General features: G+C 43.4%; 1 pseudogene; it reads right to left on the reverse strand.

Moving 5' to 3' along the window:
- Positions 1 to 1,325: 1,325 nt before the first annotated feature.
- LOC142008358 (uncharacterized) lies at positions 1,326 to 2,573 on the reverse strand (annotated as a pseudogene).
- Between the last annotated feature and the right edge of the window lie 2,799 nt (positions 2,574 to 5,372).

The raw sequence follows: 5,372 nt of genomic DNA on the forward strand, positions 1-5,372 counted from the left end.
TAGAAACTTTACAAAAAACTTTATAACATCTCTGATGTAAAGTGTATGTGTGTGTGTGTAGGCTGTCAATTTCAATTAACCATGTGTTCAAATTAATTGCAGTTAATCATATTATTAATCTTACAGTTAAACAAGAATAGAATAGTTTTTAAATATTTTGATGTACTATAGCTTTTACATATATTAATTTAAATTATGACATAATATAAAGCATAGCGATCACTTTATTTTTATCATAAATATTGACACTAAAATATATTTCAGTTCACCTTATTGAAGTACTGTAGTTCAGTCTTTTTATTGTGAAAGTTGAAATTAGGAATGTAGAATAATGAAAAAGAATAACTGTGCATAACATCAAAATATGTAAAACTTTGATGCCTATGGATGGCTATGTCTACACTGGAGAGTTTTGTCAACAAAACTCTAGGAGCATCTATGTACAAAATGAGTTTTGTGGATAGTCTGTTGACAAAACTTGGCCTTTCCAGTAATGGCATTCTGCCTCTCTACAATGAGGAATAAAACCTTTGTTGACAGTTTCTGTCAACAAAAATGCCATGTAGATGCTCCAGGGGGCTCTCTGTCAATAGACAGGGCTTCTGGTTCACCAGGCAGCCCTATTTGCTGAGCTTCCAGTCAACCATTCTGTCAAGAGAGGGCCGGGCAGTCTGGCTGTTCACTGTCTACGGAGTGGATCGGTTTTTCAATCGTTTGTTTTGTGTGGATGTGATTTAGTTAACAGAAGTTTTGTCGGAAGATCTCTTCTGACAGTAAGTTATGTCAACAGATCATTCTAGTGTTGACATAGCCTACGTGTACACTCAGCCCTACTTCTTGTTCGGCCAGTAACTCAAACAAGCTTGTTTATATTTGTGGGAGATAACGCTGCACACCTCCTGTTTGCCAAGTCACCTGAAAATGAAAACAGGTGTTTAGATGGTACAGGTTTAGCCATGTCACAAAATATTTCGGTGCCGGATATGCTAAAGTTATTTATGTCCCTTCATACTTTGAATACCCAACTCCAGAGGTCCACGCTGATCACAGTTTCTGTGTGATAACAATCTAAAGCAGTGCCAACCAATGCATGCTTGTTTTCCTTAGCTGAGTTAGATGCCATGGGCAGAAAGTTGATTTCCTTTTTTGGTAGTTTGGGTTCTACAGTTTTTGTATCAGGGTGTGGCTCTTTCAAGGCTTCTGAGAGCATGTTACTCATCACGTACCTCAGATTATGAAAGACATTGGTCTAGTTCTGTAACTATTTCTAGAAATGTAGATAGACACCAAACCTGTGTTTTGTAAAATCTGTTGAGAAATTGTTCTTAAGTTAAAAAAGATAGTAGGTCGACATTGTAAACTTCCATAACATGGGATATATGGCCCAACACTGGTAAAACCTAGGAGCAAGAGATATGCAGTTCCACTGAAGGAGTTCAGTTACAAACTTGTAGGACACATGTAATATTTATATCTTTTGCAGTTTTTCAAAATCCGTATCTGTCAGCACTGACAGATGGTGCTTCTGAAGAGCTAATGTGGATGTGATAGCAGCTTTATTGCAAAGGAGGCATTGAATCATAGCCAATGTGGAGTTCCATCTGGTTGAAATATCTTGTACAAGAGCTTTTTGGTATTGTACATTTGCAGCTCGTTGTATTCCTAGTGTTGTACTGTAAGATGGACTCTTTGAAATGGCCCACAAATTTTCTAGTTTTTGCCAACACGTTTTCAAAACCACCATCGCTGAGCACTACTGTAGTGGTTCTCTGCAGACTCTGGCCAATGCATGGTATGTGTTCAAAAGGCAAACAATGGGCTGCTACTACCTTATTACTGGCACTATCAGTAGTGACTGCTGTTACCTTTTCCTGAATATTACGTTCTTTTGCAGCATCCATGAAACACCCTGCTCGTGCTTCAGCACAATGTCATTCTTCAACATGAGTTACTGTTCCAGCAAATGAGCGCCATATCCATGCCGTTTCAGCTATGATTGCTCTAGGATGTCCGGTGATTACTGGCCAAAGCAACAGCCGGGAAATTTTTCAGAAGCCCCAACTTTGTATGTTTTCTTGATGTCATATAGATCATTTAAAATATAAGAATCATGGAATCCTAGGGCTGGAAGGGACCTTAGGAGGTCATCTACTCCTGCCCCCTGCCCAAAGCATGATGCAGTGTTTCCCCAGGAGTGCAAACTGTACAGTTGATTAGAAGATGAAATCTGAATAACATCTTTTAGCCTTCTGTCATTTGCAGTGTTGAATGGTTTGCATTCTGTAGCTATACACTTCGTAATAGTATTGATAAGGTGTTGTCCATTCTTTGATCCCTGATCTTGTAGTGATCCTGTAATTGCACACTGTCATGGTTGGCTGAATTCATTTACTAGCAGTGGGTAAACTCTACCACAAGATCTGGAGAAAAAAAGGCATTCTTAGCATGTAGGTGGTACCTGAAGTGCTTCTATGATATTGGAACTCAGCCTTGCAATGACTACAGATAACAGTCTTTTTAGCCAGAGAACCATCTGGAAGTAATTTAAACATAACATTCCATACAAAAGACATGAATTGTACTGCTTTGCTCTATTAAATTTTTCTAAAATGTAATCACTCCAGATTATGAAAAAATATGTAATTGCATCCATGTCTGCAATACTTCTGTATTTTTTTCTGTCCAATCAATATATTTGTGTCCTGTTTAACAGAGTCTTTGTCCTTGGATTAACATTCTTTAGTGGAGTGAATTATTCAAGAGGATTTCCACACATCCCCCCACCCCACCCACTGCCTTTTGTATACAATTTTCATGCCTCCTTTAGGGAAGTCTTAGCTTATTGAAAGGATGCGAAACTTTTTTTAACGTCAGAAAGTCAATACTCCAGGGATGAGAGGGTTGTGAATAGTGCAGGAAAAAAGTAAATTTTGATGCTGCTCCTGTTGGGTTGGGTTTCTGAGCTCACTTCTGAAGACAGTTTCATGTTAGAAACCTGAATTTACTGTTGGGGAGAAACAGGGAGGAGAAAGTAAGCTATGACTTGTGCAGGAGGGAAGTCAGGCAAGACAGGTGACAACAATGGGGAGGAAAAAGCAATAACTTGTACAGAAGTTTCTTGCTATTGCTTCTGGAGTAGATTTGGTACTGGGCTTTTTTGCAGGGGAAGGTAGCTTTTACCTCAGGGACTCATCATCCTGCCAGGGAAGAGAGGCTGGTGCAGGGCGGCTGAGCTCACCAGGCCCATGTTCTCTGTGGGGTGCCCCTAAAAAGCAGTCAGCTACAGGCAATGAGGCACGATGCAGGAACGTTGGCCCCAGGAATGCAAGGCTGGTCAGGAACAGTAGAGCGTAGGGGTGATGTGTGGGGTAGCTGAGAGGGGACACATGCCCCACCGGAAAGGTCATGGGTGGGCGGGGCAAGGGTTGGCCAGCAGTCAGTGGACCCAGAGTCTCTTGTTGTCCGGAGGGACTAGGAGGGGGGCTGGATTCATGCCCCCACCCCCCAGCACATGCACTCAGCAGCAGCAGCATCTGGGGAAGCTGAGCAATGTGGCCCAGCTCAAACGACCCTGCTGGCACATTACTCTGGGGAGAAGGTGGGAAGAGGAGCAATGCAACTGACAACAGATTGACCTGGGGCCACATTGCTCTACTTTCTCTGCCACTACTGGCTAACCACTACCCCTAGCCCCTCTGCAAGGCAGCGCAGAGAGTAGTAGCTGGTGCCTGGGTGTCAGATAAAGGTGTCATTGCCTGCCAGCAAATAAATGGAGAAATTTGCTGCTGGCAGGAAGTGATGGCTTCAGAGCTAAGCCCTGGGTCGTGCAAAGCTGGGGGTCAGGGATAGCCTCAGCCAAGGGAAGCATGTAGAACATGGGGTGGTAGGGGTTATTATCTCTAGCTCTGAGCAGCACAGGTCCTGGCCGGGGATGGGAGGAGGAGTGAGCAGGGGAGCGGCTGTGAATCCCAGTCCTGCCCTTGTTGTGGGCAGCATGGGGGCGGGGTGGTCAGCTTGAGGGCCTATCTGCGGGTGGCAAAGGAGTTAGGGAGGGTGAGCCCCAGCTGTGGGTAGTACAGAGCTAGATGAGGTTGAGCCCCCATTACATGTGCCTCAGCAAGGGAAGTGGGGAGACCAGCAGCAGCCGGCCAGGGGGCGGTACAGATCTGGTGGGGATCAGCCCTCAGCTGGGGGAGGAATGGAAACTAAGGGTGCAGAATCAGCCCCAGCGGTGGGTGGTTACGGGGCTCAGACTCATCCAGGCTGTGCATGGCATGGGTGTGAAGGTCAGCACCCAATCTCAGGGGGGATCACTGGGATTCAGCCCTGGTTGCAGGCAGCATGGCATTGGGGAGGCAGCCTTAGGCCCAGGAGGATGAGTATGGCTACTTGGATGAACCCTGGAAGTTGGGGCTGAGTTTGGGTGAGCTCTTCAGCATTCCGACTTTATGGTAAAAAGTTTGGCAACCTGGTTGGAAGGGGAGGGTCAACATTTCTACTTCTCCTCTGGAGCTGAGATGAGAACCACATCTCTCTCTAGCCACTTCTCCTCCCACCCTTCTGTGGCAGCTTGCATTATTGCACCCAACCAGTTTCTCCACAACAGCAGATGCTGCCCTCCCAACCACAGTGTCTTCAATTAGTGCACATGAAAAATATTCATTCATTCATTCTCATATACATTAATCACACATGTTAAGAGCACGTGAGAGCCCTAAGCTATATTCGCACTTGTGTGTGTTTGTGTGCAAGCTGCTTCCTGATTCAGAATGTTGTGTTCCAACACCAACAAAATATTCAGAACAAAAAGCAGTCAAGTAGCGCTTTAAGAACTGGCAAAATAATTTATTAGGTGATGAGCTTTTGTGGTGCAGACCCACTTCTTCAGACCATAGCCATACCAGAACAGACACAATATTTAAGCCATGAAAGCTCACCTAATAAATTATTTTGCTAGTTCTGTGCCTTAAAAATTGAGTCTGGTCTGGTCTGGCTGTGGTCTGAAGAAGTGGGTCTGTCCCACGAAAGCTCACCTAATAAATTATTTTGCTAGTCTTTAAAGTGCTACTTGACTGCTTTTTGTTTTGATAGTGTATAAACTAGCACGTCTCCCTCTCTGTTTCTATTCAAAATATTCAGATTAGAGGAATGTACCTAGGAAGATACAACAGCTATCACAACCTTATGAAATTAGACAATAACATATATCTCAAATAACATAAAAGGTTAATTGGAATAAAAATGCCAGACTAACATTTGAGACAATTAATGCAATTCATTTGGAGTAATCTGTGTATGATGTATAGCCATTAGCAGAATGTGGGTTAAAATGGGAACTCTTGACAAAAATTAATAATGCAAAATATTATATT

Source organism: Carettochelys insculpta, chromosome 1 (genome assembly GCF_033958435.1).
Source record: "Carettochelys insculpta isolate YL-2023 chromosome 1, ASM3395843v1, whole genome shotgun sequence".
Lineage (NCBI taxonomy): Eukaryota > Metazoa > Chordata > Testudines > Carettochelyidae > Carettochelys > Carettochelys insculpta.